Here is a 13129-nt window from a genome sequence, read left to right as displayed (position 1 = left end):
ACTTCAGACCAGATGTGCCTCTGAGATGTGTCCTGCTGCCTACACTTCCCGGGGAGCCCTCGGGGAGCAGGGATGCGGGGTGGCAGCATAGCCCCTCTCCTGTGCCCGAGCTGCCTTCCCCAGGGCTGCGTCCCCTCCCGAGGGGCTGCTTGGTTTCTCTTCTGACCTCCCTGCGGGAGGATCAGACCCAGATGCAAGGCAGAGAAGGCTGGGGAGGATGAAGAGACGCCGGTCCTCCCACCTGCATCCCCTTCCCTGCTTGGGCAGGGGCATGTGCCAAGGAGGAGATGGAGAGATGGAGAGTGGACCAGGCTTCTGGGATGGGCGGGAAGGACCGTTTGGGTTGTTTGGTTGTGGGTTTTTGTTGTTTGTTTTTTTTTTTGGTTTTTTTTTTTTTTTTTTTGGTTGTTGCTGTCTTTCTCCCCCTTCCCTTTATTTTTCCTGCTACCATCCGAAACTTTTTTTTTCCCCCTCTTTTTTTTTTTTTTTTTTTGTCTCAGCTGCTGGCCACCTTGTTTCCCATATGGATGGGGTTATCTTAGAAGAATCTCCCGGAGAATCGCTCCTTAAACCTCCTTTTGTCTTGGGGGTTGAAAAGAGCATTGTTCTGCATGAAAAGGACCTAGACAAAATCCGCACTGTTTCAATTCAGGACTGTTTAATCAGTCCCTAGTGACAATTTTATGGGTTTTAGGCGGTACAATAGTATCTTTTAAAACCTTGTGGCCTTCATGAAAACAAAGGGCTTGAATTTTATGGGCTTACAACTCCAGTTAGAACAGTGCCAATGTGTATGGGAGATTATCAAATTTGTATCATAAAACCCCTTTATAATAAATTATTGCTGGAAGCTGGGGAGGGGCGGGGGAAGAGGGGACCCGGACTTCAAGCAGTGGACTTTGTTGCATGTAGTTTTAAAAGTGCACATGCTGCTTTCTGTCCTAACCCTTTGTGACCCAGCTGTGCAGCAGGACCAGCCGTGGAAATAGTGTGACATCGTCATTAGAGACGGAAACAAAGACAACAGGAGAAGAGCCCTCCTCTTCCTCACCCCAAATCTACCCTCCTTCAACTTGTTGAGGGTTTGGCAGCACCTCACCCGGAAGGCTTCCTCCCCGGCTCCTTGGTTATCTGGACTGCTCTCCTGTCCTGAAGCCCACATATGGACATAGGAAAGATCTGTAAAATAAGAGGTCTTCATTATGTTACTGCTGTTATCAGTTATTTCTCGTACAGGCAATAGCAGAGGGTACTAGGGTGTCTCTTTTCTTCCCAGCCCCAGGCTGCAGTGATTTCCTCTCATCACCCACTGCAATGTCCACTTATATAGGTTTCCTTAAGCAACATGTGCCGTTTCTTAGCGTTGCCTTCTACCAAGCCCAGGGAATGAGAAAGGTGTAATTCTGGGTGCAAGCAAAAGCTGAGGTAGTGCCCTTGCAGGCTGAGGAGAAATCGGTGTAAAGGGGCAGAGGGAGGATGACAGAGCCAGGTTGAAGTACTTGGTAAAGCAGCCCCCTAAATTTGATACATACAAGTAGAAAGAAGAATATATTAAATGATATATCAATTCAATAGACTATGGAGGTCTACAGCAACAAGCAAAAGTTTTGTGAGGAAGATCGGGTGGACTGAAAATACTATTTTTCCAAAGTCCTGTCTAAATTTTAAGTGTATTTAGCAAGGAAAAATAATATGTTAACCTTACCAGTCATTAAGCCATATCTAGGAGACATAACAAATGTCAGTAACAGCAAAAGAAACTTACAGCCTTTCTGTTATATTGGCTTGGTTTTTAATAAGGCATGAAATAGTCTCAGTTGTTGATTTGGTGTTTGGGGTATTTTTATTCCACCTCAAAAGATGAAAGCCCATGTAACCTCTGCCTTTTCTCCCTTTCTTTGGCCTGACCAGGTCTCACTCACTTTCACCCTCCAATTGCACTGAAACTAATGACTAAACATGCCACGGTCAAGTTTGAAATGCCACCTTCAGCTAATGAAAAGCATTGCTATCACCTTAAAACATCTTCTCAGGTGCCTTACTCTTAGTCAGTAAATAAAATATTGACTTTGCAAAGGTCCAGCCCTATTTCAGAGGGAGCCCCTGACCACATGTTTGTTAACTCAGTACTCAGGCATTAAAACAAAATGGACAATAGTTCTGAAAAAGCATATAATCAAGCCTCTTTGCAATAATTTATGAAACTGGAGTGTGCACTGGCCAGTGCATATCCATCATTTGTCTTTGGATGTACACACTATACATGTTGAAAATTGCAACAGATGATAAACATCAGCTCCCAAGCAGAACTCTGTTGTGTGGATTTAGGGAAGGCTCCTGGCAGCCTTGCAGTATGTATGTTTGGGTTAATAACCCATCTGGACTGTGCTGTTGACTAAGTGCATGTCAGGTCTGTGGAGACTCTTTGGACTTTTCAGCCTTTCCTGCCTCATAGCATTTGACAGGAGTAAGCTTTCCACCCCTGGTTAGAGTTCAGCTGGTACTAGAGGGGAACAGCGGGCTCACTTTGCTTTCAGAAACCAGTGGTGCACAGAATTATCTGTGGAGGAGCACAGGCTTCAGTGCCCTGGTACTCAGTGCCCTTCACAAACAACAGCTCATTGATTAAGGTAGTGTCTTACTGGACTCAAAAACCTGCTGTTTCTTAAGAAGATGGGAACAGTGAGGATACAAGGAACAGCAATTTCTGAGCCTTACTAATAGCACTCAGCCCTTTCATCAAAAACCCAGATAGAGCATTTCTTTTTTCTCAGCTGGTGCTTCCAACACTTGAGCACCAGTCCAGTCCCATATATATTGCCCATCAGGTAGTGTACTCCATTCAGAATTCCTGCCATGACCAAATAATTGCAAAGCAGACTCCACTACCTCTACTTGACATTAAAATAATCAGAGTCAAGTGCTGCCAGCATCAGCACGGACAGAAGGATCCCAGGCACTTCACAGAACTTCCAGGAGGTTTCTAACTCATGTTAGCTAAAAGGGAACTTCCTGTGGGAAAGAAGGCAGTGGATGCAAAGTTGCCCATGTCAGAGAAGTTGCTCTATCTCAAGCCTAAAGCTCTGCTCAAGTATCACACAGGATTAGAGTAGCTCAGATCAGCAGTAACTAACATCGTTAATATGATAAAAAATCACTTACAGATCTGCAAGATTTAACATGGATAAGAGATGTCTGCCTGCCACTAAGCACAGATTACTGAGCTATGAGATCAGGATTGTTTTTTATCATATTCAGGCTTACAAATGTCTTCTAAACAGTGAAGGCAATCAGCTCTCTGGACTGAGGATGTTGGCAGTTGTGCCAGTTTTCTTCCTGTTTTCCCAGTCCTCTTCTATTTAAAACAGGTGATGAAGTGCTTTGAAAATATACCCTCCAAAGTTAGGTACCCCAAGCAAAAACTGAGGCACCTGTCTTCAGAGCAGAGTTATACCTCTCTTTATATTCAGGACCAATATGCAGAATGAGCCCATTTCAGACATCCACAGGTCTCAGACTGCCTTTCAGAACAAAATGAAACCAAGTCATTTAAAGACAATGCCATGTTAGTTACTTCTTCGTAAGACTTTGCTCCATCTAATGCTTAAACTTGAGAATTAGCTACCCTCTTCAGAACCTGATGGAATTTGCCTCTGGATGAGGAATATTTTAAAAGAGGAAAATAAAAAACAACAGAGAGAAGCAGGAAAGAGGTGTAGACAAGCCAGTAGCATACAATGAAAAGAATAAATCTCCTTACAAGTTCTGGAGCACAGAGAATGCATTCCTATGAGAGTGCCTGTACTGCTTTAAAACCAAATTCCTCAGGGGCATCTGCCATGCAGGACAGTCCTCCCTAGTTCATAGTTGTCCCCAAGGACAAAAACGATTTCTTGACATTCCCAACAGTCACAGTATTTTGCTTTGCAATATCCATTGGCAGGAAGCTTCAGACTTTGTAAACTGGGAATGCAGTTTTCATCTTATCTCCTTGTTTTCCTATTGTAGGCGAATAGAAGATTTGGTACTAAGCTAATGACTTTATGATATTCAATACTAATCAAGATTTTACTGTACATTAAATATAGCCCCTTAAAAATACATATAAAATATTGAGCTGGAAGGAAAAAAATAAATCCTTATTTTTATAAAATCGATTGATTTATGTAAGTACACATGAATAGACAGTCAAATTTCAGTATACTGTTGCTACATTGGGGTGTTTGCATCCCTTACCCCATACTCGTTATATGTACTGAAGTTAATCGTATCTTTCTTTAGCTGTGATAAAAGGGCAATTAAGAAAAAAATATAATACTGACACTTTTCCATATCTGAATATTGTGGAAAATGACTGAAGATCACTGCCATCTGTTGTATTTTTGATGGGACATGTGACTATTTTTGTTAACTGTGGTTTCATAAAACCTGTATTAAGCCACCTGTTCTTTTTTTTTCCACCACTACTGCTGTCTTTCTATAGCCATTCTTCAAGGTTTGTCTCCTGTCTTGGATATCTTTTACACATATCCCATATGCTCGGCATTTTCCAAGAAAGTAAACTTCTGTGGAAAGGCTGCAGCCCAGTATAGAAAGGTGCCCACTAGGTACAGCAGTGGTTTTCTGGAAGCTGTTGATTTGCATCTTTCTGTTGTTTGTGTGCATTTGTGTAGGGCTCCTAATTGGACACACCTGCTCTCTGCAAAAAACAGTATCATCCATGATGACTGCTTTGCCACCACACTTCAGCAAATGCATCAGCTGCTGCTAGCTGGGCATTGACTGGGAGGTCCTTCTTATCTCTTCTGTTTCCCAGTTGGTTTCAGGGACTGCTGTGTTATCATAGATCTTTCTGTGCCATATGCACATACAGCTAAAAGGCAGACATGACTGCTTTTACTCAGCTCTTTGTTTTACTTCCTTTACATTGGCCTCAGTAGGCCACACCAATGCTATTGTGTCTTCAGCGTTGAAGCTCTGCCTTCATCACAAGTATTATTTCCTCTATCCTGGTTTACCTGCCTTCTACTGAAGGTTGAAATTGTGTTAATATTCTTCCCTTCCTCATCTTGTCTTTCAAACCAGTAATTTAGTACTCGGTTTTCTTCAGTCATGTCTAACATAATAATCTTGAGGAAATAATTTTACCACTGAATAACTTTCAGAACAATTTATCCAACCAGTTTTCTCAGTACCAATGTGTATGTCTGTGATTACTTTAACATTTGTCTATTTAAATTTGGCTAGCAAAACCTAGCTTTATGTATGCTTCAAAGAAACCTTTATTATTGTTTTTGGCTTTGAGTGCTTCAGTTTTAAATGTTTCTTTAGCAACAAAGAGTTGAATTTTGAGCACACTGAAATTTGAAACCGCTACAAGAATAGTGGTGTTTCTAAGAAAGATGCTGTTCTACTAAAGAGCCATTGTGCAAGAACCACAGTAAAGATGAAGGCTTGGCAATAATCTTATGGAGTGAAGGTTGGAGTAGTTGTCCTGTCTATTCTAGCTTACCAAAGAGACTGAAGCAAGCTAAGTTAAAGCACTCACACAGTTAACATAAACATGGTCATAAAAGGCTCTTCAGTTTACTTGACAAAGTTTAATGAGGTCCAATAGATAAAACCTAGTTTGAAATCTCACCTGACTCTTAATCAGTTAGAATAACTAGCCATTTTTACCACAACTTAGTGGAAAATTCCCTGACTCTGAAAAAATTTAATGAGCTATTTGAACAAAAAATATTCTAGTTTAATCATATATGTCTATCTTGTGTTAAGAATTAATTCCAGGGATTCCCATTGCTCATATAAAGATGACAGTGTTTGATCAGAATAAGCCCTTTTGACCTTAAAATACAGACATCTAAATTTGCTACCCTAGTGGACTTCAGATGCCAGAACAGCCTCTGTCACCAACTCATGAAATTATCACCACCCTTGGGCTACTTTAATTTCAGCTGATCAAGAAAGAACCCAATCAATTAGAATTACTAAGGTAGATTTGAACTGCTGGAAAGCTCTTCAATGCTACTGTTGCATACACCAGCTCATAGGTAAATGGCTTGTCTAGAAAAGTTACTGAATTTGGGGTGGATGCAGCTGCAAGGTAGAGCTGAACAACAGCACAGGTGTTTTGTTGTATGGCGTAGCCCCCAGCCCACACTGCTAATGGCAGGTACTGGCTCTCCTGGGCTGCTAAAAAAGTCTGTGGTCATCCTCACATGTCACTCCACATCTCTATTTCTAGCAGTACCCGCCTACCAGTTTGTGGACATCTTAGGGCAGCAATGCCACCAAAAGGCCAGATCTCTACTCTTCTCCCAGTGAGTTTAACCCCAGCCAGCAACTAAGCACCAGGCAGCTGCTCACTCATCCCCCCCTTACCGCAGTGGGATGGGGAGAATTGGGGAAAAATAGTAAAACTTGTGGGTTGAGATAAGAACAGTTTAATAACTAAAATAAAGTACAATACTACTAATGATAGTGAAAAGGGAGCTAGCAAGAAGAGAAACATAAAATTAAAAGGGAAAAAAAAAAACAAAACACACAACAAACACAAGTGGTGCCCAACACAATTGCTCATCACCCACTGACTGATACCCAGCCCATTCCAGAGCAGCAATCAGCCCCTCCTGGCCAACCCCCACCAGTTTATATATTGAGCATAATCTTCTGTGGTATGGAATAGTCCTTTGGCTAGTTCAGTTCAAGTGTCCTGTTTCTGCTCCTTCCTGGCTTCTTGTGCCCTTCCTCACTGGCAGAGCATGAGACACTGAAAAGTCCTTGATCAGGGTAGGCGCCACTTAGCAACAACGAAAACATTGTTATGTTATTAACATTATTCTCAGACTGAAGCCAAAGCACAGCACTGCATCAGCTACTAGGAAGAAAATTAACTCTATCCCAGCTGAAACAAGGACACCCCAGCACCTTTTCCCCTCTGCTACAGAAGTACGAAGATCTCACAGGCTGTCTTAGGTCACCTTCTGGTCACTGTCCCTTTTCCCTCTGGCATTGACTTCACAGAAAATGAGGGCTGCTAAGTATGTCTTCAAACTAGGTTCCCAAGGGCACCTTGTAACAGCTAGGAAAAAGAGCTGAAAAATCAGGAGTCTGAGGAAATATATGTATGACTATTGCTTTTTCTTTCCTCTTCTCTTGCTCTCCCTCTCCACCATCAGGCTATATGTACTATAGAATCAGGCCAGTAGCTGCTTCTAACAGCTTCACTTTGCATTTTTTGCTATTGTCACTGTACCAGCCAATCATGTAAAAAATTATATATTGACTTGGCAGGTGCTTCTGTTTTGAACATGATTAAATAACTTTTTATTGTCATCTTCAAAGCATTTTTATGGTCATTTACTGAGTGAAAGGGGCTCTGATTTTGTGAGCATCTGCCAGAATATGTTTGATCCTGTCATCATTTCTTCAGAAAATCACACGCCTGTAGCTAAAGTGCAAGATATGGTAAGTGCATGAATTGTCCATTGCATTCTGCACTTACAACACTGCCTTCATTGTCAATGATAACAACAGCAGGGGAGAGATCTTTGGAGTTAAGCTACCTGCTGTTTTCTCCTTGATGTTTGAGCTCTTGGATGCTGTATGAAACTCAGATGCAAAGAGCAGCTTCTTTGTTGATGCCCTATTTTATTGGTTATTTAAACATGGTATGTTATTTGTAATTATTGTTGGCTAGAAAAGAGGATCTCCATTTCACAGGAGCTGCTGGATGTTTCGGTGTGTATCAGCGTGGCAGTATTACAGCGCTGATGGAGACCTGAGCTGTGCTTTGCTGCTGCTCATGGAGCTGGTCTACAGACCACTGGGCATCTAATTTTAAGTTCTCATTGTACTCCCACATATTGTGTAGAATTCATGTGTATCCCTCAAATGTCCCAATTTCACTGAATCAGCACTTTCCTGTGGAAAACCAGTTAGAGCGCTCCCTGTCAGCATTATCTATCTATGCAACAGCCTTCATTGACTTTCATCTGGGCTTACAGTCCCTGAGCACATCAAAATAGAAGTACTTCTTGCTAGCTGAGTTAGGCTAGTAATATTGTGTGGATGAAGCAAAGAGAGTTACAAGTAGCACATCTTTGTTTAAATTTAGCAGTAACCAGCTGGCCACATTCTGTAGGAAGCAGGAAGGGAGGATTCGCAGGGAGGGAGGGATCTGATGGAAAATCAAGCACAGGCTATAAAAACATTTCTCTAAAATGGTAGCATAATGAAAAAGGGATGCCAAGCAAAGAGCTTACTGATCATCTGTTTATCACTCTTCTAGCGTACTCCAGCTAGCTCATCCCTCTTTTCGGGGGGGGGGGGGGGGGGGCATGCAGGTGTTGGGAAGGATTGCTTCCCACACATGGTATTTTCTGCAGGATTCTTTTCCACAGACAAAACTTGTTTGTACTTGATTATCACCCTCTGAGACAGGCTGTTGAAGTGCAAGGTGTAAAAGGCAGAAAGTTGGAATATGAGAGCATCAGTATTCCTGAGAATAGCAGAGGCTTCAGTCTCAGAGGGAACCTGTAGACTAACCGGTTGCATTGTTCCCTCGTTTTCATACCTGTGTCCCTCAGGACTGCTGCTCCTCAACCATTGTTCTGCCATCCGTGTTTCTTCTGATGCTGGCTGTGTCAGAACTGCCCTCCTCACCTTTGACAGCCATTACTTTTCCTTTCATAAAATTATCAATAAAGAAATGAAGTTCATATAAAGTCAGTTCTCATGGAATGATTCAAAAGACAAAAAAGGTGGTTAACAATAATGGCCTTTGATATTGTAACAAAACAGCTCCTCACATCAGAAAGGCAAAAATGTTTGCTTTCAGGACTTCTTTGTTTTAGCTGGGAATGACAAAAGAAGGAGGCTGCTGGAGATATCAAACACTCCCATGAGTATCTCTAAAAAGGAGTATTTCTGGCTATATTGTGTTTATGCTCATGAGTCTATAACACATTTTCAAGACCATGCCACAAAAGTATTAGAAATCAGAAAGTTAGATCTTAAAACTCATGTGGCCAGTGTAAAGAATCATGAGATTTCAAGCGATAACCATTTCCTGGCTCCCAGTTTCTTTTTTGAAGAATATTTTTGTTACATTTTAAATGGGTTTTGATCTATTTTCTTTTTTCAAAAGAGCTTGTTAAGCTCTATGAGACCTAAAATGACATGTGTTTGTACATGCTACCATTCATCATTTGACTTCATGAACCAGGCCACTGAAACAATTACAGTGGCAGTCCTGTGAAAATCATGAGTTGATAAATTCTGCATTTTCAAAGGTAGGTCAGGCCCACCCTGCTGTAAAAGAATTTGTCATCTGTGTGATTAGCTGTGGTGGGAAGGTCTCTTCAGTCTTATCACTACCTTTAAACACATCATGAGCCAGCTCTTCAGGTAGCTCTAGGAACATGTCTATATCTAGCTGAGGGTCTGACCTAATTTAATCACCTGGCATTGATATGTACGTATCATATGTTCTCTCACCTTCACATTTACAGAGCTCTAGTTCATATTCTTTGACTAATCTACCATTTTTATTTCTCATAATAACCCATTGACAATGTATGCATGCCAAATTAGGAACAGAGCTTTTGAAACAGCAACTCCCTACCCACATATTTTCCTCCAAAACCTAATTTTAGGGTATTGACCCACTGGGTCATTTGGAACAGCCTCCATCAAGTTGCAGACACTCATGCTATTAATGTGGAAAAATCCACGGGGCTTCCACTGTGCACCTTTCACTGGTCAAAAGCTACATGGTATTCTCCAGACCCCATAACACCTAGCACCCTAGGACACTTGTACATTATAACAAATGTTAGATTTCTTACATTAACAACTAATACCCTCCTGTAAAAGAGAAGGAAATCAAGGGGAGTGATAAAGCAAATGAGAAGGAGAAAGAAGAAGAGAACATGCACATGGAGAAGTACAAAGTGAGAGTGCATTGTCTGCGGTAGTGACATACAGCACTTGGGAGATATGGAGTCACAGATGTGACCATTGCAGGGACAGCTGATGTGCAGGTGAGATGGGTGAAGCAGCACAAGAAATGCATCCCTTCACTACCTGGTTTTGCATGCTCTGTAACTATGAGGCAGTGCCACCTTACTAGCATCCTTCAAACATGTCCCCTCATCCCATTCCTCTGCTGCACTGCAGAGAAGGGCAGCCTGGACAGCACATCCTTAGCCCACCTATCAGGGCTGATTGGGAAGCCAGTCTTCTCCTCAAGAAAGCTGAAGGTGATGAAGAGATCTACCCTGTCCTCCTGTGCTTGCTAGCTCACAGGATTATCCCAAACAGATTTCCTTGTACTTTTGTTGTCGCCTTTTGGGTGCCTTTGGCTATTTGATCTGTTTTTGTGAAGCCAGAGCAGCATATGTAGGGCAGGTCATGTGGAGAAAGAGTCTGGCTCAGAATATTTGCAGGGACTTATTTCTTAACTGCTAAATATTGCACAGAGTAAAAGTGCTTGGGTTTTTCCACCTTGCTAATCAGGAAAGAGGTAGATCTTAGCAATGAGACAATTATGAAAATCAGGAAGCAATTTAATTGTCTGAAAACAGCTTAATTAGAAAGAATTTAATTTTCTTAAATGATAGTAATCATTTTCCTGGGGATTAAAGAATAGCAGATCTTAACTTCAAGGAAAATACCTGATAGAAACCAAATGATTGGAAGAATAATGGAAAGAATTAAGTCCATCTTCCCCCAGGTTCTCTTAAGTATTGTTCATATGGGAATCTTTTCCTTTTTTAATTTATTATATAGCTGTACCATCACAATTTATCTGTATCACAATAACATCTAAGCCTCTCAGCAGGAGCAGGGCTCCACACTGCAGTAGAAGCTGTCTAAATATATAGCAATATAATGTCAGAGCCACTCTCCCAGGCCAAAAAAGGGGAAAAAATAGTACAGTAAGCAAGGTAAATGCATTGAGCCATCCTTAACTGCTTAAAAATACCTAAACTTATTTGGTTTATTTGAATAATAAATATTAGTTTTCAGGGACAGAGCAGTGGAAGAGTATAGAAGATACCTGCATAGCGGTGAGCCATCTATTGTAGGTAGGTTAGCTGAGGACGAAGTGTTGCTGGACATTTCACAATTCAGAAAACTAGCCCTTGACACCTTTAGGGGTATACCTGGAAGCCTAAGTATACGGTCTAAACAATCTTATATTGACCTATAGTTTTACAGTGATAGTTGAGACCTGTCTCATTCAGGGAAATGCTTGAGAACCTGCTTAACTTTAAAGTTCATGATCTGCCTCATACTTATCCAGAAGCTGTTTCCTAGGGGACATAAATAACAAGTGTTAGAAATGCAAATATATTTAAATGCCTTTTCATTTGCAAAGTCAAACCTTCAAAAGCCAGGGCATTCCAGAAATGAGCTAGCCCCTGGGGCTTATTTGCTCTGACATAGTCTTTAATCAGCTGATCATACTGAATTTCTCCCACGAGGTCTCTGCCTCATTTAGTTCACAGCATGGCTGGAGTTCCTGTAAAAGGCAATTGCTCAAGGTTTTGTATTTTTCCTTCCCCTCACATTATTTTTCACAAGCTAAAACATGTACAAATGACAAAACACCTTTTCTACGTCCAGTCAACAACATGATGGCAAAATGGCTGAGTTAATCTATCAGCTTGCTGCTTCAGGAAGGGCCATCCTATTCTCTTCTCTCCTCCTCTGCCTGGCATTCCAAGTGTGGGGCAGAACGCAGGTGGAAAAGGCAACCATAAAAAAAGCAGTCCATGTTCCTTTGAAAAGATGGACCTTTAAAGAATGCATTTAATACTGTCCCCAGAAAGTGGTACATCAAGGACTGAAAATTATTGGTCCTACAGGAAGAATAGGGGAAAGATAGCTCTGAAGTCCTGAGTGTGAAAGAGATCTAGTGAGCCAGGAAGCTGCCAGTACAACTCTGGAGTAAAAAAGGCTAGTGTAATCCTTGGATATTGAGTTTGAAAGCTAAAGAAAGAAAGGTATTTGTCTCCACCTTTATCTCTGATGAGATCAGTGCTAGGTCACTATGTCTACTGCCTGCATTTTCAAAACGAATTGCAGGAAAGCATGCAAACAAGAGCCACAGGCTAATTCAAGAAAGACGAAAATAAAGGGAAAAAAGACTTTAGAAAAATTATTTATACTGGGCTGTGCAGAAATGAGAGTGAAAGATCCTTTCATTATAGTGTAAATATCTCTTTCCAGAGACATATGGGATTATTATGTGAAGATTTTGAGATTTGAGAAAATGAGAATCTATTGCTGAACCCTCTGCTGTAAAAACCCTGATCCACAGGATCAGCTGTGTTCTAGTCTTCCTAGAGGCAAAAAACTCTTCAATCCAGGGCAGAAAGGCATAACCAAAATGGATGCTGAAAGCCAGACAAATCCAGACTTGGAAAAGGGCATGCTACTGGAAATGTGAGGCTAATTAGTCAAGGTAAGGACTGTTTAATGAAGACTGGAGGCTCCTCTACAAGGCATGCTTAAATCACACTCAGATCACTCAAGGCTCAAGACATGTCTTAGCAGTGACATGAAATAACAGTTGATATGTAGGAGTCTGCACAAGATGATTCATTGTGTTCTGATTTTTTTTCTTGTCTGTGTAAATCAGTGCAGAAGTAATGCTAGTGGTGGGTCTCTGGGGCACAGCATGACCCTGACTACTATTTTGCAGACTGGATCTTTGGGGAAGGCAAACAGGAAGGCTTTAAGGAGAAATGAAGAAAAGAGGATCTAACCCTTCTTTCCAAGGCAAATTCTAACTCTAAAATTGCATCTTAGAACTTAACCTTTCCACTCAACCATTGTGCTTGGAGAAGCTGTTGTTTTGGCTTGAGTTCCTTGTTGTAAATCAGGTTCTTTTTCAGGCTGAGTAGCACTTTTCACCAGCAGTGCTCAGGCTGAGACTAAACATCCTACTTGTAGACTAAGTCACTACTTAATGCAAGAATGGATATGGCAGAATCTGGCTGCAGCACTGCTCTTGTGTTGAGGAGCACTTTAGTCACCATCAGCCCTTGTTTGTTTTCATCAGAGAATCACTTATGGAGTCAAGAAGTTCTTCATGCAGGCATGCAAGATCTAGGAA

The sequence above is a fragment of the Pezoporus occidentalis genome, unplaced genomic scaffold, assembly GCF_034315485.1.
Source record: "Pezoporus occidentalis ecotype Australia unplaced genomic scaffold, CSIRO_AGI_Poc_V1 ctg108, whole genome shotgun sequence".
Lineage (NCBI taxonomy): Eukaryota > Metazoa > Chordata > Aves > Psittaciformes > Psittacidae > Pezoporus > Pezoporus occidentalis.
The sequence above is the reverse complement of the archived record's forward strand: the minus strand, read 5'-3'. Positions refer to the sequence as shown.